Source organism: Bombus huntii, chromosome 6 (genome assembly GCF_024542735.1).
Source record: "Bombus huntii isolate Logan2020A chromosome 6, iyBomHunt1.1, whole genome shotgun sequence".
Lineage (NCBI taxonomy): Eukaryota > Metazoa > Arthropoda > Insecta > Hymenoptera > Apidae > Bombus > Bombus huntii.
This window is the reverse complement of record NC_066243.1, coordinates 17,812,978-17,840,329: the sequence shown is the minus strand read 5'-3', so window position 1 is coordinate 17,840,329 and position 27,352 is coordinate 17,812,978.

Below are 27,352 nucleotides of genomic sequence, written 5' to 3'. Positions count from 1 at the left end.
CTCTTGCCGCGGCACCCAAAGCCTCCCCATGGCGACTATCGCAGGCCTGCAATTACTCCGTTCGTCGGCGCTAACCAGCTACAAAGTAAACTTCCTACCACCTATTCCCACGGCGAATTCCTTTCCATCGGAGAAACCTATCTCGCCGAACTAGCATCCATCCGTATGATCCATCCAAGACACCTTCTGCCTTCGTAATCAACCGTACTCAAAATTGAGGAAACAGCGCACGGTATGGCGACTGCAGACAGTCTTCCACGGATTCAATGTGGATCCAACGTGGATTCAGGCAATGCACGGCAGAAACGAGTACCTACGTGCGGCCATTTGCATTCTTATTTCCACCGGTGAGCGGTTTCACGGGCGATATCGCGAAATTTATCGGGCTGCGGTTTGCGATGATATTTTACGCGTCGAGGCCGGTGGTTCGCGCTGGCCCACCCATGGAGGGGCCCTCGACGTCACCCCATACGTTTGGACCACGCTGCAAGAGGGACGGCCACGAAACAGGCGTCGAAGGGGGCGGAGGGCAACGGAGACGCGTACCATAACCTCGCTATTATTCCGCTATTTATACCAGTGCGCCTGCTGCTCTCGGCCACCTAAATCTTCTTAATACGCGCCGGTTAGTGCACTTTATTAAACCCCGCGTGTGCACGCGCACGATTCACTTTCCTCTCCTCCCTTTGACCATTGCGTTGAGACGTTCGTTTTTTTTTTTTTCTGTTTCTTTTTTACGCGCGGTTCTCCCTTCCACCGCAAGGGGTGGACAAGGGGCGCCACAGGATGTCGAATTACTCGCACGATCCACGGGACCTGAATCCAATAAGAGACCGAGTCGAGAAACGCGTCTACCGATACGGTATATCAAATCGGACGAAATGATCGGGGGTGAATTCTAGGGGAGGGAGGACTTTAGTTGCGTAAGATTATTGTTCCGAGAGGAATAGATAGTTCGCCTAATTGAATTTAATTAATGGTGTCTCTATGAATCGGCTACTTGATCGATCAACTAAAATTTCGATAAATCGAGCGAGATTGAAACAAAAGTTCTACCGCGATCGTTAGATTAAAATAACCAATGAAATTGCTACATTGCCTTTTTGCTCGTCGCTGAATTGCTCATTCGTACTTATCTTTTGAGATTCGCCAAGTTAGTAAAATATATATCCGAACGTTAATAAAAAGAGAGTACAGTTAATCTGATGCAACATCAAGTGGTATTAACTCGTTATACTATTACTAACTGCCTGACAGGATACGGCTATATCTACTTTACGAAACATCAAGACGGTATTAACTCGTTACACTGTTGCTAAGCGTTTGACGAGATACGGCTAGATCCACTTTACGAAACATCAAGTAATATTAACTCGTATACGTATAACTCACCACATTGTAACTAAATGTCTGATCGCGTATCACTGGATCTACTTCGTAATATTCTTCTAGAAAGGAGGAAGGTATACGCGCGGTGTTCATCGCGGTGTTCCTCTATCATTGACTCGTGTAACTAAACACAGGCTGTTATTGTACGAGGTTTAGTCGCGAATTCTCGTCACGGATTCCAAACGACGAAGCTTCCACGGTAACGAGGGTCGGAGACTCGCGAGCGGATTTGACCTCAGTCTCGCGAGGATCAAAGAGGTATTCTCTCAGTGGGGATTTTGCGTCCATATGGGCGTCAGAGGTGTAAGATAGCAGGCCGCGGTGGCATTAAAGTCGATAATTTACTGCCTTTTAAGGAACTCTCGCCGCAACCCGCCTATTATCCGCTTCTGATCGTCGCGTTTCACCGTCTTTTTTCCGGAACAAATGAGCTCGCCTTCCAGATGCCGCGCTTCTATTCTATGGATATGGACTTCTAAGGCCACCAAACCTTATTACCATTTATGTAAATACTATCTAATTCCCTGTCTACCGACGAATTCCATTGGTGCTTCGTTAAACTATCGCGTGTCACTGAAAAATCCACCGACACAACCAACGTCCGTTTAATAGCCGTACAAATTTCATACGGAGACGGCATATTTGGTACTAGAAATCTTTTTATTTGCTGTATTAAGAATTTTCATTCTTTCAAACATTGCTTTGTAGATCCTATCATTCTCTTCTTTCGATATTGCGTATAGAATTAATCACGTCTTGATATGAAATTTTTAACAATTTATAAAAGTATACGAGACAATACTTCCTTACATGCATCGAAATTTTCCTCTGACGACTCCTCGACAGACCGTCGGAGGGATATATCGATCCATTCGAATGTACAAAGTTTGACCCAAGTTCTCCAAAAGAGATCAGTTTGCCGATATAAAACGTTCCATACGATAAAGACAAGCTCGCTTCATCTTCCTGTTTCTCTTTACTCTTTGTTCCACGTCTCCGACCTCTTCGATCCTCTTGCTACCGTCCTCCTCCTCCTCTCTCTCCCTCTCTCTCTCTCTCTCTCTCTCTCTGACTCTGTCTCTCTGTCTCTCTGTCTGTCTGTCTCTCTCTCTCTCTCAGTCAGAAACAAGTCAGTACCGTTCAACAACACTGGGTGATTGTCAGCCGAAATTTATACTGTCGCAAATTTTCCAGAATCGCTTGGTACGGTACTCGAGCATCGACGAAATGGTCGCGGGCCAGATTTATATAAAATTGTAATGCGACGTCGCGCGTTGTAACGAGCAAAACCATAAGCCGCCGCTTGGCCTACCAACGCGACCGGCGACAAACGACGCGACGTTTAAAGGCGGGGGACTTTTATAGCGGCAACCGCATCGTGGATCGTTATACTTGCCGGGATTTATAGATTTACTCGGACCCTGGTAGTTTAGAGCGCTTTTAGGACGGCCACGAGTAACGATCGGCTTAAAACCCATCGTTTAACGACCATTTTAAATTCGCTCGCTCGCGCGACTTGCATTACGTTCTCGCAAAATGTGTGTCGACTTATCTCGGCGAGGGGCGAAGCGTCTCTCGGGCAGTGACTTCTTCGAATTCCTACATTTTCTACATTTATTTTCTCGCTTTTATTTGGGAAATGGTTGAAATTCTCAGACTATCTGGAAGAAGATTGCGAATACCTAATGATTTGAACTTTCAATTACTTGAACGTCGTTACCGCAGCAACGTAACCACGCCCAATATTATCGCACGATCGCGAGTATCGCGAATGGCGTACGTCGATCGTTTCCGCTGCGATTGCCCGGAAGTGACTGTTCCGGGCAAGGCAACATCCCGATGAATATCTCGTACACGGCTTAAACGAGGAGGGGTGGCGCGTGGAAGGGGTGGGTAAGCCAGGTCCAGGAAGAAGCGAGCTCCTCCTCGAGAGTAGGAGGAATAGGTAAGGCCACGTACGCGGAGCCGAGGCGGGTCGGCCAGGCACGAACGAGCGAAAGACAGCGTCGTAATCACATTACCGCGATTTTTCCGCGGCGACCGGCTATTAATTCCGCGGCTATACATACGTATATGTTCGCCGCGGAAGAGCCACGAGAAACAGAAGAAGGAAAGGAAACGACAGAAGATAACCAAGTGGTAGGAAGAAGAAGGGAGAAAGAGGAAAGAACAAGAAGAGTACGAAGAATACGAAAGGGTGAGGGAATAAGAAAAGCACGAGGAATACGAACAACAAGCGGAAGAAGAGGAAAGAGCGAATGAGGTAGAACGAGTAGAAGAAAGAACCCAACGAAGTAAGAAAGACACGAGAACCAAGTAGAGGAAGGAGAAGAAGATGAAGAAGAAGAAGAAGAAGAAGGAGAAGGAGAAGCAAGAGCTGGCGGGTATAGGCCTGGGACTCCACCTAAGCATCCGAACGCGGCCCCTAAGCATCGGTGTGCGGGTGTGGCGAATACGTGCCGGGGTCGGAGGGTCGAACCCCGATGGACCCCTGGACCCCTGGAACTTGGATCTTCGTGCCCGTGAACGCACGCAGCACCGCGTTCGAGGCACCGACTCACGGGTCTTCTTCTTCTACTTCTTCCTCTCCTCCTCCTCCTCCTCCTCCTCTTCCTCCTCCTCCGCCTCGTCCTCACGCTCTCGTACTCACGGAGCCGCACGGTGAACGCGTGTGCGCGCGCGTGCGAGCATGGCCAGCACACGCACGCGCGACCAGGCCGGATGAGCGCGAATAGGCATAGGCGTGGGAGAGTTCATTCAGCCAAGATACTATCGCCGATTTTATTTCTAGCCGGATATATCTATGCCCGTTAACCGGCCGTGCACCGCGATGCAACCTGGCCTGTGTTCCCTGCGAGCTCTGCGCTCGTGCGCGCGCCCGCAAACATGGCCGCATCTTCTTCAACAAGACGAGAACCGTTTCGCTCGGTCCATCCGCCACCAGGGATTTAAATTAGAAAGATAATTTTCTATTAGTCGCGCGTGATAAACGCGCCGTTGTTCGTTGCGCGTACGAGGCGACTGATACCGGGATCAGTGGTGGGTTTAGCAGGGTTAGGAGGCAAGGCAATCGGTGTGCTTTCCTCTTCGCGGAATCGATGGACTTTTTGCGCTTGGGCAACTCTCAACTTTCGAGGCTGATTTTATCTGGCCGTGCGTGACGAAGTTACCGCAGATCCCGGCCCGTCTATAGGCCGGGGCTTGTTCGATGCTGCCGGACGATTCTACGGCTTTTTGCGAGCTTTGATAAATCGTTTGGCTAACGGGCTTTTCGATTTGGAGACATTGCGTGTATGCTTAAACTTGCTGTTAAAGGAAGGAAAGATTTTTACGTTGTTTAAAGCGAAAGGATCTTGCATCGTTCGTGCATTTGCCATGAAAACGAAGAAGCGTGCAAGCCTGACGAAAACGGCGCAGGCGAAATTGCAGGGAACTGGAAATAGCTTCTCACAGTAGCCACGGACAGAACGGCGCCTTCCCCAGGAAGGAGGTTTCGTCTGCCTCTAGAGCGCCTCGAAGGGATTTCGTTTTCATTAGCCGCGCTAGCGCGAGTTCACTGCGTTCCTGCTATCCACCTTCATCATCCTCGGTAAAAGTTATAACTCGATTATGCGTCCAACTAGCAATTTCAATACTATTAAGAGTCCAGTGGTGGAGCTGGATGCGGCGAATGTTCGATCCGCCGGCGAAAAGCCGGCAACATTTGCATGAACAATAGTTGGTCGGCTTCTTCTCTCCTATCTACGCATAATTCATACGAATCGCGCTCGTAGAATCCACAGTAGTGTTTTCACTGCCTTGCCTCCCACGATCTCCAAATGCACCACACGATATCTCCATTTTATTACTCCTTTTCTCTCCTTTCTTTCGTATTCGCGTCAAAGAGACATTGATACGCGAACGAATTGGGGAATCTCAGCGATATTCGCTATGATAAAAACGCGAACATCTTTCTTATCAAGTCGATAGACGTCGCTAGAGAGAAAATTCGAACGTTGTCCACGTTTGGGAATGTTACATTGCCCACAGGAACCACACTTAAAGCGTGAGTTTAAATAAGACGATCGGAAGCGATATCGACAGGCCAGCACACCTCAACCCGTCAAGGCTCGCGTGTAATTACGTAAGTCGCAGCGTATTTTTCGCGATTGTCGCTGACAAACGATAATTCGTCGTGGCGCCTTCGCGGCACGATGGACGACAAAGGCTCGTTGTTTCACCGCGACCGCTTATTAGAATATCCGCGGCCGATCTTTGACCTCCGCAAGAATCCTGGCACGTCCGGCATATGACGGGACGTCGAACAGGTCGTCACCGTGTGTCTTTTGTACCGGCATGTATCTCACCATTCCACGAAACACGTTCGCTTTTCGTGTCCCGCGCGTGTCGATCTCGTACACCGCGTAAAAATCAAAAAAAGAAAAGAAGATGGGAAAGAAACGAAGAGAGGAAAAGAAGGAGAGAAAAAATGAAGGGACACGAGGCGGGCGACACCGAGGCGGGTGTCGGGCATGGACAATGCTTCATTAGAGCATTGTCGGTGCACAATATCGCACAATTAGCCCATGCTGGAGCGTTCTCTGCGCTCTTAAAAGGTCTCTCGTCGTTTCTCCTCGCAAGGATCCCGCCACTGCCGCACGATCGGCATCGCCACCATGATCAAACGATCGGCATCGATCGACCATCTCTACCCGATCGGCCGTTACGTGGCTGCATTATACGCCGGACATAATGCTCTTCTTTATGCCGTGCCTCTTACCGCTAAAATCTCCTTGGCATCTTTCCACTCGCCTCGTGCACGGTCCTGTTGATGCTCCAGCCTCTCTCGGATCGGTATTGTACAAGGGCCTTCCGTGGCCGCCGGGAAGCGCGGATCGCCGAACGTCAAGCCCAGCGACGCGCGTCTTGCACGATAAATCGTAATTAACCGGCGATTTCGTTCTGACGATCGAGTAAAAAGAAGCGGGTCTCGTACGTTTGTACTTTTCATTCGAGTATTTTAGGGATACATACGATGCTGCCGCTTTCAAAGTCGTTTCTCGATCTTGAGTAATTTTTGCAAAGTTGGAGGAAAAGAAAGGATGAGCCGAAAGGAGTACAGATTTCCAGGCGATCTGACAGTAGAACGGGACTATGCAGGTTTCGCGTCTGAATCGTATATATTTGCACGTTCGTTCTCGAGAATGACAGTTTTTGGACAATTTTGATTAAGAGCTTGGGGAGAGGAGATCGCGCGAGAGAAAAAGATATATATATATATTCCAAAGACGGAGAACACGGAAATTTGGTCGTTGGTAGCTGTACTTGGAAAAAGGTCAACATTCGTTGAACCTTTGCTCGTAGAATCGAGATTCGATCGAGTCGTTAAGAGGTTCGGAGACGATAGGATTCCTGGCCGGCGTAAAGCACGTTCACGCGCGTGTACACCAGTGTCGCGGTCTTAGATACACCTCACCGTGGTAGCTGTTTCGTCACGACAAAGTCCCGCGCTAATGAAAATTCCGGTAAAGCATATACACGCGGAGGGGAACTCGGGTGGAATGCAGTCCAATTAGAAGACGCTCGACCGGGCCACACTTTCTTCCTCGACACTCAAGAGGGAGAGAATTGGTTTATTACGTCGAAGCTGGAGATACGGTTCTCCCGCTAATGGTGATTTGGTTTCACAGTCTCCTCTGCTAGCTATTCTCGTATATACGAGTACTGTGCCGGAGTATCTTCTTCGGGGGACATTGTGCGTTTCGCCCTCGTGTCGCCTCTTTCCCGCGTGCTAATGCCAACGAATCAATTCGACGTTGATTAACGAATCTCTAGTCCTTTTCTAATCACGTCTTCGGTTATCTGTGTTTTGTACTGTTTTCTCGAGAGAGTGATCTGGTAGTTTGATATTTTCTATACAGTCCAGAAACGGCTGATACAACTCGGAGAGAATCAGATTTCAATCAGCACACGCGTAAATTAACTAATACTGGAAAGAGTGTAACGTTAGTTCGCTGATTCGGCAAATCCTAATGTATCCTTGTTCCACATCAACTTATCGAAATCGCCGTTTAAATTCTGACGCGTCGCATTCGTGACCAGAATTGCGCGTCATTGTTTTTCCTTTAACTGAACGCTAAACGTTTTTGACCAACGTCTACATTACCCTTTGAAAGTACTCGACGAATAGAGCGCGAAAAATATCGCGCGTAAGCTTCTATTTACTTATCGCTGATCGCGTATGAAAACAGGAAAATGAACGACGAATTCGAAGATTCGATTGCCCGAACTCCGATCGGAAGCGTAGAGCGCGGGTTCCTCGAAGCTATTAACGCGAACCGTGATTCGTTGAGAGAAGAGAGGAACACGGTATAAAAGGGGGAATAGCTCTCGAAAGCTTTTAAACGATCACGAGGAAGGAAGACACGGTGAACCTGTCCGTCACGTCGCAGTGGAGACGAGCAGCACCCACTTCTTCGGGGCCGGTGCTGTTCCTGTTGGAGCCGCGCTGCGTGCCGGACCCCGGTGGGAGGTGAGAGGTTAGGCAAACACGAGCTTATCTGATGGCCCGTCAGCGGCTCTCGGCCCTTCTGCGGCCGGTACCGGACCTTCTGGTATCCCGTAACGCATTGTCCGCGCACCGGGACGAGAAGTAGAGCCCTTGAAAGGTTACACGAGGTACGGCTGACAGGGCGGGAATTCCTCTTCCGTTCTGATAGATTCAATTTCCAGCCGTGTCACCGTAGTGAGTCCAGCAACCTGATTTTGCTCGGGATATCGATTCTTACGCTCATCTCGCGAAATTAATTATCCTAGAAGCAGCTATTACAAGGAGCAACATCGGTGGAAAAGCCTGAATTTCGAGAAGAACGTCGGAGGATGCTTTTGAAAAGCTCGATCACGGCAATTGATAAAATACCTTTTGGTGTTTAGAGATCGTCGAATAACATACGATCAGTCGCTGCTAGGAAACTTTTTATGCTATACTCGTCGACGCAAGAACCGATACACAGCGATATACGATACGATTCTCATCTTACTTATATGAGAATACATTAACAATACTTATCGGCATATAATACGATACTCGTCTATTCTCGCTACGATACTCGTTTTACTCATACGATAATAATACATTGGCGATACTTATTGACAAAAATCGATGTTCATCGACAAGTGCATAGTGGTTTATAAGAACTACCAGACTCGCCAAACTCGCCTTAACCTCAAATACCACATACCAAAAGAACATCGACGAGAGAAACATCGAAACAGCCTCGATCCAGAATTCCATGACGTAGCTCTCTCAGAGATTCGAATCGATCGCCGAAGAATTCAGGGATCGTGAGAGCACGTCACTTCGCGCTCGAAGAGAAGTGCATCTCCTTTCGACAGGTACATCCAGTCTTGTCAGCCCGCCTCTTGTGATCGTGAAGCCCCACCCCGTTTCGTACCGATTCTGTCTGTTCGACCCGGTTCCTGACCCAGACTCGACCCTCTTCCTTCTTTTCTCTCCCGCCTTCTCCCTCCCCCCCCCCCTCCAATTCTCCTTTGTCTCTCGACCTATTCTCGCCCGACAGTGATATCCGTGTAGAATCTTTTATGCGGTAACACGCGGCTAACGAGCTTCGGATAAGCGTCGTTTCTCCAGGTATTCGGTGTTGGAGGATTATGTAACGCGTCGTGCGCGTGCTAAGAGGCAGGCTCGCTCGTTGACTGGCTGGCTAGCACCGTTCTAAGTAACCTTAAGTGCTTAATGCTCTTTCGATTGAAAGACTTTCGAAAGAGGGAGGACAGCAATAGGCGCGAAGGAAAGAAACGACCGGCTTCCCTTGATGACTCTATCGACGTGGCCGTCCTAGAAAGCAACGAAGACGACGTTCGTTCCAACGACACGGCGCTCCGTGGTTCGCGTGTACCGTCCAGCGAAATCTCCCGCCATAAATTGGAGCCCGGTGCCGTAATTGAGACGGCTCTATCGGACGTCCACTAAATCCAAAGCGTCCCATCCAGCATCCACGCGGCGCGTTCTCCACGTAGCGCGTGACTTACTAACGTGCACGCGTTCCCCATGCGCGTGAACCATGTACATCGCAAGGCACGCGGAGAGCAGAGTAAGAGAGAGAAAGAGAGAGAATAGAGAGAACGATCGGACCAACATACATACACACACGTTGGATGCATTAACAAATTAATTCCAGCGCTATCTCGCTTCCTCTCCATCATGCTGACTCGGCCGGCGGCCAACGCGGCTTACAAGCGTGCATTGCGCAGCGGCGAAATTCCGGGAAGCCGTGTGTCGACGAAATTTACGCGTGCCGCATAAATACGCGATGTGATCATCGCGAGTGCGCGCCGATCCCGTCCCGACACACGGGGGTGTGTTGTGCGTTGTTGGCATTCCCCTCTCGGACTTAAGACAACCGACCCAGCACCGATTTAGGATCCAATCGGCCGAGTTTATGCGAGCTTCGCAGCTGGATGCACGGTCGGTCTTATTTCACGGTAACGTTATTACGCGACCGGCTGGATGACCGGAGCTGATCGCACCGTTCCATGCGCGTGTACGAGCCTTACGTACAACTTGGCTTATCCTACGCGCCGGTCAGCTCACAGGGTGTCTCTGGAACCGACGACAGCCGGGTCGATGGGGTTACGTATCGTCTCGGCAAGCTGCAACGTGGCGCCTTCGATTATCGAGGCTCGTTTCTTCACGGGAAAATACGGAAATTGCTCTAGCCTGTTTGGCTACGTTCGACGTTTTAGAGATAGTTCGCTAGAGTCTTTAGGATGGAGCAACGAATTGACGTTTCAGGGTGAAAACACGAAGATAACAGCTGTTTTCTTCGATTAATATTGCAGATTGTTCTATTAGGATGAGAATTAATCGAGTAGCATTAAATAGATACGGATGGAGAGACGCGCGATAGGAAACGTGGGTAGAAATTAGTTGTCGTATGCGTTTAACACGCTCGTCGTAGTGGATTATTTGTTCGATTAAAGTTTAAAGTTATTCTACCGATACAACGATTAACAAGGGATCGTTGAATTAACATGGTTTGGCAGGAGTAGAGTAGTAAATGCGAGGAGGAATTAACCGTGTCATGGACTTCACACACTCTATACTGGACGATTCGTTTAATTAATATCTTGGATTATGTCATTAAAGCAGGATGTAACGGAGCGTCGTTGAATGGATATAGATTTGGGGCAGTGAAACGGGAAAAGCGAGGCGGAATTGCTGGATGTACGAATTTAGGACACCCCGTAGATTGACGACGACCTCACTGGCAACGTCCCGCTCGAAGATAGGCTTGTTCGGTAATTAGACGGTCGGAAGGTGGCCGCGGGGGGTCCGTTTTGCCTGGAGCTAAATCGCGTGGGCGTGCGCTATGTGGACGGTTTAAAATGTTGCCGGCAAAATTGACGGCGACTCTCTAATTAGGCGCGCGACCGGCCGCTTCTACCGATTCTCACTCGATCTGTACGCGCCGTTTTTCGAGATTCTTCGTTACGCCGCGGATTTTCGCCGAGTCCATTCGCGATAGCTCGCAAATTGGCGAGAATTTCGTGCTGTCCAAGCGTAGACAGACGCCGCCGACGTGACGAGGCTTCGAGATTTCTTGGAAACCAGAAAGCCTTGAGGAACGCTCGATTCCTCTCATCGAGTTGTCAGAAGTATACGAGCGATACTCTAATTAGGGGACTTTAAAATCAATTCAATTTTTATTCGTTTCACTACTGTTCTTGATTCAAGTTGCAGGTTTAATTTCGCCAAATTTACGATCGCTAGCTAACGTAAATGGAAGAATTGTCCAATGGCTTGTCCATCCCCTACTCGTCAAATTTTCAACTACAGGCTATCTTCTATCTAACGTAACTAAGCGATATTTCGACGATCGATTTCTATATAGAAGATGAGGAAGATTTGTGATCGTGCTACTCGACATATAGATCGAAAACGTTATGTCGCAACCGACGAAGGAATAAGATTATTCTTTCGAGACTTGGATCTTTACCGATCTAATGCCTAAAACAGCATATACGTGCGTGTACCGAGAGAGACTTAAACGCGTTCTTTGCCAAGAACCCGACCAGGCTAAGAACAAAGAAAATGATTCGATTCAAAAACTGGTGGGTGGTCTCGAAACGTTCTGCGGACAAACCCAAGAGGAAGAAAGCAAAAGAAGAAAAGAAGGATGCCAAAGCTACGGCGAGTTTCTTCTTCGCGAAGTCGAACGATCGTGGTTCGGTGCAGCGTATAGAAACGGGGGTGTGACTGTATTAAATTATATCGTAATTATAATCAACGCCAGGACCGTGTGCACGCGGAGGAAACGGCTCTCTATGGGTATTCTCTGGTTCGACAGAAAGGTGAACAACTCGGCGAAGAGGGTCGAAAGCGTAAGGGAAGAGAAAGAGACGAGCAGAAGGACGTCCAGGTCGCTGCCCACGCGCTCGCGAACATCTCTCGTATGAAGACATAAATCAAAGGCTTTCGTGGACGATGCTCGCAATTACATACGCGTAAGCGTAACGTAATATATAATGACGCACGCACGGCGTGGGGTACGTAGCAGAGGGCTCGTTATAATACGCGCCTGGTTCGTTTCCGAGCGGATCTCGGTCTGGCCACTTACCTTCTTTGCACGCGAGACAACCGATCATAGTGTGGGAGTCGTGCCAATTTGCTTGGTATTTGGACCGCCCTTTTACATAACGAGATGCTGCCCTTTCACCCTCCGCGAGAGGGCAACGATCGAGTTGTACAAGGTATCGTCTTCCGTCGATACTCTTCCCGATCATCCGCGGCTCTCGTTACGTTCGTTATTTTGACAAGTACCTCCTCGCCGACGTGTTAAACGCATAATCATCGACCGGCAATTAATCATGCGATCAGTGCAACAGCCGGAAGGAGGGAAGTCACGGGAGCAACGTGTCGTTTTACTCTTTATGGAAGTGGAAAGCTTGGTTCGCCGTTTAAACGCTTATTGCGTTTTACAAAATTACTTTAGAAGAAAAAAAAAAAAAAAAAAGAAACAGCCGAATTTTTGTAAATCGATCGAATAAGTTTTTTAAGAACTCGTTAGGAAATTTAAGCGAATTTGTGAAAGCTCGTCGAGATTGAGCAAGAAATTGCTTAAATTTGAATAAATTCGAGAAATTATTTTCAACAGTCGGAAGGTGTCACTTTGGGTTTGTAATTTTTGCAAAATCTCGAGCAAAGTTTATCGCGGATTGAATCTTTTCGTTCCTGGATTCGCGAAAAGTTTTCACGAAGCCGTTCTACTCCTTGTCTCGCGTATTTCACGTCCAATACGAAAGAGGTTACTTTTCACGATTGATAAATAGTCGGTTCGAATCGATCGATCTTCGACTCGCGTCGACGTCTCCAAAAGAGAACAATTTCTCGTAACAATGAGTCGGTGAGACGCGTTGGCTCGAAACGGGCCCGGTACGTCTTGCTATCGTTGAATGTTTGCCCTCCTTTAACGTCCTCCGAGTTGTCCAAGACAGTCAACGTTTGCTCGGCAATTATGTAACCCCGTCAAACTGTTTCACCAAACAGTCAGAGAGTACGCGTTCGCACGACGATATATGGCACACGGACCGACGACAAAGGACGAGCCCGTTACAGATCTCCTTCCGCTTGTTTGACTATCTCACGGATGCCACGATAAAGTCGTCACCGATCGACCACGGGGATTCACCTGTTTACCTCTCGCGTGTCAACGTCCCGCGTTTCTACTAGAAAATCGCGTCTCGTTTGTTGTTACACAGATACAGGTTACGATACCTCTGTCTTACGACTTTTGTAAACTCGAAGGAATTCGACGAACCATATAATTTCTACTTTCCCACTGGTAGAATCGACGAATTTTTCCACCATCCTCGAATTAATCTTTACACGGTAACAGCCGACTAATCGATCGAATAATAAGCGACGACGCGAACTGACCCACTGACGCAACTCGAAGGAGACGCGTTAACCTACTTCGAGCAAGAATTCTTTATTCGGACGACCGATTCGCGCAGCTTTCCGGGTTCGCTCGAATCTTAGCCGCGGGCTATGACTGTGCAGCCCGTTAACAACAAATTATATCAATTTGTTAGTGGCGCGAGAGCGGATAGGTCTGCGGGGGTGGCGCGTTGCATGCGTGTTCCACGGCTATACATCACTGGAGCCTGGGTTCGCAAAGGCGTGGAAGAAAAAAGACTATGGCTTCGGGCCTCGTGGTCCTTCGAGAGAATACGAAATAGAAACAAAAGCGTCGCGTCTAACAGGTACTATTTTCGTTAAAAACGAATGCATTTTCAAATGAAACGAGGAATCGCGCGATACTTCAAACCTATTCTAACAACGATATTTCGCTACTTTAGAAATTATCCGTATTTCTACGCTGCATTCTCTTCGTCTTAATCCCCGATGTCATACTAAATAGATCGTTAAGAACTACGTTAATACGAAGAAAATTACTTTCATCGACAAGACGAGAGCAAGTCCTCGCTTTTAATTTTTGTGCACGGAGGAGAAAAAGAAGAGGAAGAAGAATACAAGAACAGAGGAGATTTAAAAGCAGATGCTTAATTCCGAGGAGCTAGCGGCCAGCATTAGCCAGAGAAATACTGCGATGAAATAGATCGCAGGTGCGTGGGTGCTCTCGGGCACCGGCTGTGGAACAGCGAGGGTGTTACAAAATATGAAATCGAGCCCATTTGTTCCAGTGGCCTCTGTGAGAGCCGACCCGCCGTGCCGCAGGGAACCCCGTTCGGGCCCTGTGCACTCCCTACTCACGGTGTTTCTCGTTCACGACCTCCTCCTGGTCGCCTTACTCTGCCCTAATATCATAAATCCTTCGAGGTGTTAATACGTTCGCACACTCTTCGCTTCTTTCGAGCGCAGCACCGATCGGGCCCCACGTGGAGATCCATTCGGGGACTGTTTCATGCCCTTTGTCCTCGCCATTCCTCTATTTCATCGGACTCGCGCTCCGGAGGACTCTCGTTCTTGCATGGATCGAGTATGACGCAAATGTAAAGTACGAATGAATCGATAGCGGTGTTATTTTTTATTAGTAAATATGTGTAGCGGCACACGAGCTAGAGGGCAATTCGAATCATGTTGTTGTTTTGCCTCGGAGTATCAATATCGTTAGGCTACACATAATGCAGCGATAAATAAACTCCGAGCAAAACATTGTCGCCGCTGCGCGCAACCGTAAAACAAAAACCGTAAACAAACCAGTATAAATTGACGACCATGTTCTCCAGAAGTCAGTCAGTCGTGCGAAACAATATCAGTTTTTTAGTTTCAGTCTCGAACGATTTTAACAGCGATCTATACACTGTCTTGACGAATCACCTAGTACAGAGCGTCTTAGCGAACATTCTCTGTATCCATCAATTATTTTAAATACACTCGACGGTTTTAACATAGAGTTATCTCGTCGTTTAAATAACAACGCAACCACCTCCACATATGAAAGTCCGTGCTTGGACGCCAGACTAACTTAGACCAGTTTTTCGAGATTCAACGATATACATATACGGAATAGAATTTTCTATCGGAATAACAAGCACCGATGTTACTGCGGAGTAAAGTTCAAAAAGATAGAAAAATTGAGAAGAATCTTTCTAGAAACCAATTCCTAACGATCAGTGCCATTCTCGTGGCAATGAAATCGAACCGCAGCTCGTTTGAATTCCTTCGGTGAAAGATTGCTTTCCGTTCGCGATTAATTCTCCACCCAGGTGTAGCGTTCGAGCACGCGACGGGACTTTAATCGCGAAACGCGTCTGAACCAATTACGCTCGCCGAGTGTATCCCGTTCGACGCGTTCCTCCCCAATAGTAACGAGGAATTTTTGCACGGCGCGTGTACTCCAGGTGAACGTTCGAGGAATCGCAACGGTTCGCTTTTCTACGCCCTCGAGAGAGTCCAGGAATTATCGCAACGCGCCGTGAAACATAATAATTAGTTCCAGTTTAGCGAGGTAATGAGCGCCGGCCTCCATTACCAGTCTTATAATTGTAACCAAAACCCTATTAAAATCGACCTTATAAACGCGTGCTTCCTCTCCCTTCCCGTTCCTCTTGCCAGCCAAGAGTTTGCACCGCTGCTCCGGCGAACGCTATCTTCGTCCAATCGCATAGCCTGGCTCGTGCGATGCCCCGCGAATAACACCCTATAATTTCCGACATACTATACCGCCACGGTCTTATCCACGACCGATCCCCGCTCAATCTCCACCGATCGCCAAGTTTCGCTCGATTTCCAGATGGGATTTCACGCCGCCGAGATTCAACGCGTTCTGTAACTTTTATCAGGCCGGAAACAGGACCACGATCAATCCGTTGAACGTCGTTACGCGCTTCGATCGGTGATTTTAACGGTAAATTTGATTAAATTTCGTTTCGGACTTTTCGAAAGTGAATCGTTCTTTTAAGAATGGCAGTTTATTCGAATACGCGGTCCTATTTATCGGCCGAATCGTGGTTCCCGTAGATGATACAAGACAAATTACAAGAAAATGCGAAGATATGGCAACTCGAAGACGCAAGAACGACGTAGAATGCACGTAACATGCAAAAATATATAAATTATATTCAGGTATATATCGTGTTATTAGCTTCGAAACGATTAGAAAATTTCGATTTCAAGGTTAGTAATCTGCTTATTCGAAAGTAATTTGTAATTGAAGTTGAAATGAAATTTAGTCATAGTTTTATTCCCGATATAATGACACTGTGCAAGTTTACCTACGTGATGCTTGTTAGCTAGCTTTGATGCGATTTTGAGTTACAGAGGGAATATAGTCGCTAATTTCCGCGGGTTTCGAGATTGAAAGTTCGATAATATAAATGTCGTAAGGAATTTTTGATATTCTCTAATTGCAAATTTTCCAGTGCTGCTTCACCGATATCGTCGCATTTTTTCCATTCGCGAGTTTCTAATTGTCTTATATTTACTTTCTATACATTAATTTCTAGACATCTTAGGCATCACGCTGCGTATGACGATACAATGTCAGATTCACGGTGAATTACGCATTTCCAAGTCATTACGAATTTTTGTAGTATCGCAGCATCCGGTAAACGGCGTCGAGTTAATGCATATGAAATGTCGTTTTCTTAATGGAACCTCAAATGTGCGTAACTTTCCTGAAGCTTGGCAAATTTACGCAAAATGTTTATCTCGCGTCTCTCTATCCTTGAAATTGAATGTTCCTGTCTTCCCGAACGCATTTCATTCTACCTTCTTTGAAACTCGAAAGATAAATTTTTCTCCTGATATCTTGATTTTGTTCGCTCTAGGGGAATTAAATTTACGAATACGTTATTGGGAAATTAAATGGACGAAAGTGGCGTAAAGGTTCTACTGTCGAAATGAAATAAAATCGGATCACCTTGCTTTTGGCTCGTACTGTGTTTTCGCGCGTTAGCAGAAACCAAACGGACGAAAAAGGAAAACGATAAATCCATTAACGAGAAACTCGACGGAGTTCATTTAGTAACGGAGTTTGTTTTTGTCCCGCGTCGGTCTCGCACGTCCCGCGAACTCTTACGACTTGTAAGTTAGTGGTCTCGGAGAGGCAAACCAAGGCTGTTAAAGATTTAGAGCCGGCCGTTAACGGTCCTCGGCAATTTGCATTCGCGACGCGCTGCAGAGTGTTCCAAGATTTCTGTTTTCCTTCTTCTTTTTCACCCTATCTTCTCGGAGAAATAACGAGGATTCGTAAGAAAGAAAGAGAATCGATCGAATAATATATTACGCGTTGAGAGGCGTCGAGAACACCTAATAGATTTGTTCAGAAATAGGCAATACGAGAATTTTCAAAGAAAACCTAAAATATCGATTTAATTAGATACTTCGATATCAAGACGAAGAATTCGATTTTGAGCGCATCATCTGGAATAAAGCAGGCTTCGTACCCGAAAACCTTGAACGGAATTTATTACAAGGACCCGGGCCGTAAAAGTCTCATTTATGCATCTCGTTAACTCGTGTATCCTTGATGTTACAATGCATTTTACTTACAGCGATAGAAAGAAACATTCAATTTTCCGAGAGCATTGATTAACATTCCATCGGACGATACATCAACTCAACAATAACTTTCCACTTGTAAGAACATTCCATCCTTTCATCGTCGTCCCCCGTAACAATAATCGCTCGTACCATTAGTGTACCAATCATTAATAACGTTATACTCTCAATTACGAGCCTGCACGTTAGTTTCATTGTGATCTATTGACAAACGATCGTTTTCGAAAAGGACACAGTTTGCATCCGGAAGCCTGTTACCGTATTCATTCCAGAGTCTGGGTCGCGAAAGGTTCAAGGATCTCATTAATTAGTCCCCACTTATACGTCTCATCGAGTCATCAATTATTTCATTCCCAATAGGTAAGAGAGAAAAAAAAGAAACAAGCGCTTCTCAAAGCACAAGTGGTATATTTCCACCCACGATGGTTAAAAAACACAATTTCCCGTGAAACATTAATCAACATTTCGAACAACAATACATCGAATTAAGAAAATCTCGCGGTAAAGTCAGCAGAGCTTCGGCTTTCCAGGAATAATTGCGTATTCTGTTAATGCGCGGCTTATCAACGAGATGACACTCGCAATTACGTAATAGACGAGCAATTATTTTTTAAATGAAATTTGAACAGCAACGATCCTTGCGATATTCGTTTCAAGAACGTTCGATCGATTGTTTAATTGGTTGTTTTTCGCAACGCGTAAAGCGATTAGAAAATTACGGATGAAAGAATTTTTCTTGAAAATCATTTGCTTCTTAATCGCACTTTTTATTACTGTCTATAGGGAAATGTTACACGCGACAGGATAAAACTTATCTTCTAAAATGAAATGTAATAAAAATTTATGGAAGCTTCTTACCCTTGAGCAGCTGAGCTATAAATCAAACGAAAAGCGTTTTTCTAATCGCGTAAAAAGACCATGATGATTAATTGCATCGGTAAGATGTAGAACCAGCTAACAAATCGCTAAATCGTGTATCTAATTTGAATACACTAGTTCGGCGTAATCTTATCTAAGTTTTTTCGACGAACAATTCCAATTTATGTATAATTTATCGATTTCGTAAAAAGCTGACAAACGTGGACTTTCAGTCGTTAATTATAGAATTTACTTAAAACCGACAAAAGCGTCAGGATACTTACGGCTGTTAATTTATGTATCATCGCGAGATCAGGAAAATCTTTCACCTAAAGCGCTAGAAACTGGCGATTTTCCAAGAAGTACCGATCAACATTCCGTCTTCGTAGTCAAGAACAATCGTCGTCTCATCAACATTGCTACGACGGCGTTCCATTAATGCGGCGATAATTAATAATATTACACTGACAATTACGCACGGTTGTATTTGTTTTATCGCGATCTATCCGGCAGGGATCTTCTACGCGCGAGAAGCACGTTTCACCGGTGTGTAACGAGCCGTCTCGCGTGCGAGCCGCGCGCGTCCGAGTTCCATAATTTATGCGCGGCGATAGCGCGCGCATAAATTAATACTATGTAATACGCGTCCCTCGAACAGACTGCGTCGTTGCGCGTACTGCTCTCGAGATCGGATCGAACACTCGAGCTGACGATCGCTCTGCCTCGCGTGGATGTTTCACGGATTTCGTGTCGAACGTCTCGCGTCAGTGTAAGTGCAAAGGACGAGTTAACTCGTTACGTGGATCATGGTACTATTAATGTACTACATACGAGATTCTTTATTTTTGACACGCTCGCCGTTGTATAATGACGCACATGTTGCGTTCAGTCAATTAATTAAGTAACGCAGTTGACGTAAATATCGCATGGTGTATGATTAACCCGTTAAGTGGAAAGAACGAGTCGAAAGCAAGAGATATCAGAAGCTCTTTATACGGCGTCTAGCGCGAGATGTGCCAACGAGCATTTTTCTATTCGTGATCTGGTCTTAAGCTTTGGAAAAGAAAAGTCATTATACACCTCTGATCTACTTTCGTCGAAAATCGTCTCCCACATCTTCTACGTCATCTATTTTTAGCCGCGCTCCGTATCTACCAAATACCTAACTAAGACCTAAACGAAAACAAATCCTTTTTTAACTATTTCGTTCCTATTTATTCGAATTTATTCGATGAAGCTTCTATATAAGAAATGATCCAACTAACAAATTAATTATCGTCCAAACCACGTCCACGTCTCGCTAACATCCACTCGTCCAACTTGCAAACTTTCGCCCAAACTACAAAATTCAGTCAAGCCAGTTACGCAGTTAAGCAATCCGTGATATCAATTTCACCCACACAAACGAAATATTAATCATAAGTTAAATCTATATATGAAAGACGATTACTTTCACGAGGACAATAGATGTTCGACTAAATATGGACAGAGAATTCGCCGGCAATAGACGACGAGTAGAGGTCGAGGATCATCGATGATTCAACGAGATAACCGCTTGAACCGCGATTTTACCGCGAGCGGCACGTTTGAAAGTTGCAGAGGCGCGTATGCAGCTCGCGTGAATTTCCGATCCGGATTATATTAAGATAAAGGCCGTGATGGGCGTGACCGGCGCCGCCGACGCTGAACGTCGATCTCGTTACAATTTCGGAAAGGTGGAAAGAGAGATCGGGACGCTGAAATCGCGCGCGGAGATCGCGATCGAAGGGGTCGGTTCTCCGCGGTCGATTCTCGGTCGCGATTCAGCATGGCGCTCGAGATCGTGCCTCGATAATCACACCAATGCGCCTTTCTTTATACGTCCGCTCGAGGGTTATCGCGGCGAGATATCGCACGCTTAATTAGAACTTTTGCGATGAAATTCTGTTGCTCTTATTGGCACTAACAGCGAACAACGATGAATCTAGCGACCGTACAGCAAGGTAAGATTTTTCGAATCGCCTTTCACAATTTCGAATTCCATCTTGAACGTCGCAAGGAATAATCTGGCCTGTTGCATGTGTTACGAGACATCGTTAGTCTTTAATTCACACTTTTTTAAGAGTATACATAAAATGTCTCGTATAAAATCTGCCTGATCAAGAAACGTCTTATTTATCCCATTTCCTTACAAATTTATATCTTTCACGGAAAAGATTCAGATACTTTGGCAGAATAACGGAAAAATGGGATAATATAGCGTGCTTTAGGTCTACCGATAAACCTACGATGTCCGACTTAGTTTAAGTTCAATTTATTTTTTCTATATGATAAATATATTTTATGTAATAAAATAAGTTTTCGTCGCTACCATTACATCAAAAATATACGAATCATTTTATCGCTACCGTTGCATAAAAACTATACGCGATCAATTTCTACGAGTCCGTGATTACAAGTACGCGAAAGAGACGTACGTTTGATCGAAGGACAGTACGCAGTTTCGCGACTCTTCGATTAATGCCAGAAGAGAATCACGACGTAGCTGCCGATAGAGCGCGTTCGATGAACTTGGGAGGAATAAGTCGCCCGTCCTCGAAGATTACAAAAGGAGCAGGACGTTCGTGACGCGGATCGAAGAGGTGCGAGACGCGAAGTCGTAAGCGCGGGTATTACGACTCGGCAGCAAAACGCAAGACCTGGCAGGAGAGGAAGAAAGAGAAGCGGCAGAGAGGAACGTTTAAGAAGCCCATCGGGATGCCGTGGGGGCCGCGATACACGTAGCAAAGGTCGGGCCAGCACTAAACGCCAGACAATGCCCGTCGGCACCCTTTATACTTTCCTCGATCAGGCCGCAGGATGGCTCGCAAACAGCTCCGCCGAGTTCCGCGAGAGCCCCGTAAAATCGGTCTTTTATCTCAACTCACGGTCTGCCTTACTCTCTTGTAAAGTGGATCGAGTCACGCCAATCAGGGCACACGTTCCTTTCCGCAACGTAACGAACCACCGTTCGAATCCTTCTCTTCCGATCTCTCTCGCGACTCTCCTGGATCGTTCGTAACGCTGGTAGGAGTTTTCGTTAGCTGTAATCTCTATGATTTAATAAACTCATCGTTGTTATACGCCATCTTACTGTTTCGATTGCTTCGCCGATGGAACCTGATCGATAGGGATAACGCGAATTCCTTCGCACGACCAATATCTATACGACGAATATATATATTTTTCGTCAGATAGCTTTGTACTTGATTTTTTAGGATAAAAAGAAACATAGGAAAATAAAAGTATTATACTTTATCCGGGAAACCATATAACCTACGAAGTAAATACCACCCCTATCGTATAGTAATGAATTTCATCCGATTCTTCGATCTCGCGATCAAACTAATCTCTATAAATCGACCGAGAATAATTCCAAGTATAATTCGAGTTTCTAAAGTTAATAACCGAGAATCTCATTTTCCTGGACGTTTCTGGTAAAGGAAACACGTACCAAAGTATGCAGAGACAAGTAAGCGGTTCGATGAAAATCACGAAAGGACAAGGATCTTTCGATATCTTGTGCGCGTGTCCACGCACGGGAATTTCTAATTAAAATCAATCAAAGGATCTATTTATACCCGTTCGGTGACCAGTCTCGCAACGACAAAAAGAAGAACGGTCATCGATTCTTCATTCCGATGTCGTGGCTCGTCACGTTTGTTTTTTCCGCGAGTTCCACCGTGTCGCTTCGCATCACCACCTTCGTCTTGCGCTCTACGTCGTTAGGGAACGCGACGACGTCGTTAGAAAAACACACGCATCTTACCCACCGGAGTCGCATTAACAGTTCGATAACAGGACACGAATTTTTCTCTCGTTTAACTCATTTCGATAATTTCGCGCGTCGCGGAAAACGTTTTCCGCGACGCGACGATTCGACGATGCGTGGTTACGTTTCAACCGGAGGAGAGGATTGGTTCTTCCGCGAAGATCGTTCCGCGGCTATGTTCTTGCGCGCTCAAGGAATTCCTTTCCCCGGGGAAATTAAGCGGACTTTCAGAAATCGACGTTGCACCTGGGGGGTCGTCGCTGGACACTCTTTAAACAGAGAACGTTACGTGCACCGTGCAAATGTAAACGGCCGTTACTCCCTGACCTCGTCGTATCTTCCGACTGTTTCCACCGGTTGACACCGGCGTGTACACGCGTTAACCGAGAATAGGATAAACCTGACTTTCTGTTATACCGTTTTATGGATTTGCCCGGCGAGCCATAAAGGATAATGCCGCGCGGCCGGCTACGTATTACATTTATGCATGTGTATATCACGCATCTAATTGTGGGCAAACGATAGGGCATTACGCTGATTGTTAACGCTCACCTAACGACCGTCGGCTCGTCGCTACGATAGGATTCCGATCTTTTCCCCTTTCTTTACATTTGTAGGGTGCTTGGGACTGTTTTAGTCGATTCTGTCTTAAACTCTTTGTTCTGTCAACCTTTTCCTTTCCGGATACCTTAATTTTATTAACGTTTCCACCCTTTTCACCCTTTATTCATTTACAATGCGATACATGCGATTATGCGCAAATGTGTAATCCCAGTGTCGAATTATAGGTTTAAGTAAGAAAGCATGGAAAATGTTGCAATATAGATAGCGCTTCGATGGCGGTTCGTGGAGGTGTAACGTCCTCGATGATAGTACTATCGAATCAGTGGAAACGAAGGTTACAGTTTGCCTTTTCTTCCGGAGTTATTAAGAGCATGCAGATACTCTTGACGAAATTAATGTTAATTTTTATCCAAGTAGAATTGTAACTTTTATCGAAGTAGGAAGGATATCCTCACTTACTTCCATCGTAAAGACGAATAAAAGAATTTTTATCGAGAACGAAGTATGACTGTACATATATGGTTTCGTTCCTTACCATCGTGCCATTTTGCATACTACAGGTTTGTCGTTCTAGTGTCAAGTTCCAGGATGTAAATAAATCAATGAAACTAATTACACGGCATGTGATCGTCACTTTCGAGATATACGAGGAAAAGCTGCCGACCGAATTACTTTAATGCGATTTGTTAAATATAACGATAAACTACAGAGGTAGATACGAGTCGAGGAAAGGTCAAACAGATGGTACATTTGCATGAAATTGCACAGTGCTTCGTTCTCGGTTCATCGTCAGAGCTGTGGGTTCACGCGTAACGATACACCCTGTACATCATAAACTCGTGACAATTCCCGGATTACGACCTTGCCTATTTACGAGGTATGCGAGAAAATTGTCAAACGAAGAAACCATCGGCTATAAATTCATACCAAGCGGAGAGTTCGCACGATTATCGATACCGCGTGCTCTTTCTTCCTACCACCGTGTAGCACAATAATCATTTATGCATGCAAATCGAACCGATCGAATGTAGCCACCACGACGTTAATATCGCTCGTCGAACACTGCTCGTTTCACGATATGGTACCTGCACGACTGTTTAAAGATGCTTTTGCTTTTCATGCTTGTTGGAAAACTTCCACTCTTCTTGTATTTCAATTGTTGGCGAACGTCCAATAAATAGCAGAGTAAAAACGTCTATCGTGTTCAACCATCGCTAATGCCTTGTATCAGTTTGATAAAAACAGTTTGCGAGAAAGCAACGTGACTTGTATGTAGCTTTTTCTTTTTTCGTTCGTCAACTATGCAAGCGATCTTACGACGTACAGAAATTTCATTCTTTATATTTCTGGAGGAACAATTTGAAAATTTAATTATTTATCTCTTTATCGTATCGACTGTTTCCTATTATTTGGTCAATCTAAAATCAAAGAACAACTTCAATTGGCAAAGTGAGGGACGATCGAGGATTAATCCATTCGATGCTATTGATATTTCAATGCTATTTGTCAATTGGAATAATTAATGCTCGAGATATCTTTTCGAAAAATGGGAGAATAAATCAGAATGACAAAATTTAGCCATAGACTTAAATTTTAGATCCTGTTCGTCGAAATAAAAAATCAATTTCGCGACGTCTCTTTGACGTAGCAATGAAAATGGTAAAAAGATTCAACTATAAATTTAACGTGTAGATTCGAATCTTTTCGTGTATGAAACTGTTCAGCACTTTGAAAACATTGCTGCGTACCTTCCAGTATACTCGATTATCGTATTAAATGATCTCGATACTCAAAAGTACTACAAGTTATGCTCTGAAAAACAAATTATCGGAACCACCGCCCTCTCGATACGTCGATTTATTTACGCGAATACCATCGACGTTAGAGTATGGACCGTAATAACACGTTTATGGAGAATCGACCGGTATAGCGTAGCGTTTATATCGAATTTCTTCGTCGCGTTACTTTGTCAGTGATAGTCACTATGATCGCGATCGCTGTGCCAGTCGTGGAAGGGCCTGAGAAGGAATACGACGCATGGCTGCCGGTCGGCAATGCATGAGCATGCATTACCCAAAGATTACGATTATTTTATAGCACTATACGCGCGAGTCGTAAAATTCGCGTGCCATTTTAACAACTGGCTTCCTGCTGATGTCGGCCTGTACCGACTCGCGCATCGCGGTTAGGAAACTGGCGTGTGGACCAATGTGGATGCTTTTTAATTGATAAATAAATCACTCTCTGGAGTGCCTAGCCGCGATCGAAACTCTCGATCGATGTTCATCATCGCCATTTTTCTCCTATTTTATTTTTCCTAAGTATCGCACGGGTTGTTTATAAAGAAGACGATAAAAGAATAGAAAACTTGATAACTTCGGTTCTCAGCTGTGGACATTTCTATATCTTTACTACTCTAGGATCTCTATATTTTCTAGATAATTTACTCTTTACGAGAACCAGAGTCCCGTTTTATTTGCCGTGATTATTTTCGGAAAATCGGACAAAGTATCGAACGCCCTATTTAAGTTATCGCGTGTTTTAAATCGATTGGAACGTTGAGTATGCTTCTTGTAATATTATATTTTTAGTACTTTTCAACGAGAGTCAAAACACTCTCGATATTTGTCCATCGCAATGCCATTGATCGCTGAATCGTTTCGTATAGAGCACCAACGATGCAACTTGAAATGAAGCATTTATTAATTTCTTTGCGTCCATTGGGAAATTTTTCCTAGCTAGTTTAATTGCTTTCAACTTTGAAAACTCGAGTTTTACACTCCACTACCTTCCCTTAGAGATTTAGGGCGACTCGATATAAATCCTTTTTTATAAAACTATCCGACGTAAAAGTTTCCAAGCACGCACGCCTCGAGCCTGAGGTTCCTCGCGGCAACCTCGACGGAACGCGGCAGAAGTTTGACAAAGGACGCAATTAGGGGAAAGTCGCGGCACGATACTACCGAAAGCACGGCGCAGTCGGCTCATATTAATAGCGAACATGACTTTTAGACGCTGGTGCGGAGGTTACGGAAGCCACGAAGCGATTATTCGTCCAAGCTATTGTGGTCCTCGCAGTGGGAGCGCATTTACACGGTCTATCGTTCCTTTGGTTTCGACCGAGTCTTTCGAGCAACAGCTCCCTTTGTGCCACCGACGTCGTTCTACTAGACCTCCGTGTTCCGCTTTTACTCGGGGGCTGCATCTACTCGCACGACGTTCGGATTCTACGTGCGCGCCGGTAGCCAAGGTATTTACCTACTTACGCGTCGCAGCCACACACGTGGCGACCGATGTGTGTGCATGCGCTGTCGGGACATAATGCTCGAGAAATATGAGCTCACGACCCCCGGCTATACGGATTCTGATGATGAGAACGAAATGAGGCTGAGCAAGGTAGCTGCATCCGGAGGAGATCGGAGAGTGATTCATTGGCCAGGCGGCGGGGATTAAAAATTGCCCGGTGTCAGAGGTGGATAGTATGTTACTTCGAAAATCGAGCGATAGGCCCCTTTGGTGGCCCCCTTTGTTACGGCCAATAGCAAACGGAAGGCAACCAACGTGTTTAACGCTAGAACTATCACAGTTGCCGGGACCGTTCAATGTCGATTCGTAATTTTTCATAGACATTTTGTACGTTTACTATATACGTGTATCTTGGGGCATTTGAATGATTTCTGATAAAGTATGTAGCCCAACTATCTTATTTTTCTCTCGCATCGTGTATTTTTTCACCTACGATGGTAACTTTAGAGTTAACGAATAACTAATAAATTCGGTTTTGTACGAGCTTCTCGGAAGCTAAACTACTACACTCTACTTTTCGAAAAATTTCATAATTTCATTGTCCAGATACGGAATTTTCGATATTCGCAAGTTGATTGAAAACGCGCGAAAAAAGATTGTAATCGTTAAAGGTAGATCTGTATCGCGTAGGATCGTTCTTTCCTCTGATCATCGATCGAGACTCGAAGGGTACTGTGGTGGGAGATGAATAAAAACATTGTAAGCGGAATCCGTCTGTTCGCAGGCATCATACAATTATTCTGCGTTGGTTTCCATACAATGCTTACTTAAAGTCAGAGATTTCGTCGTGCGATTTCTAAGAGCTACCAGGAAAATGGCTTCATCGGCCGAGCTGTTTGCATGCGGCCAATCGTTCTGTCCGATTCTCTGCCGAGTTACAGATATAACTAGTCAAGATTCTCTTTTGAATTGACTGTTCGTGACGAACGCTTTCCTAACTTTTTAAGAAACTACAATTCAAATAGTTAAGATACTACCGAAAAAATTCATGCACCTATTTTTTACCTATGCGAATATCGTAGATAAAATACGACTGAAACGAACGTCACACAAAATTTCGGATATTTAATAAAAAGAATAACAGAGATTTATCGCACCTTTTAAATACTACACGACTACTTTGCTTTGGGTATTTCATATATTTTTTCATATTACGTACAATCTATATCTGTCAATTTTCCCATAAACCCATAAACAGCCGCGGACTACCGACGAATAACGTTGCTCGCCACGACTCCTCCTTGCGATTACGAATTTCTCGAAACCGGTGTCTATCTTCGGATCATTGGAAATCCAAAGAAAATAATTCGTTCGCGGCTGATATTTTTACCTACGATTACACACCTCGTAAATATCTCGACAGGGCCTGTTCGTCCCATGCCGATGTTTATCGTTGCTCGTAGCTCGATCGTCGTGTC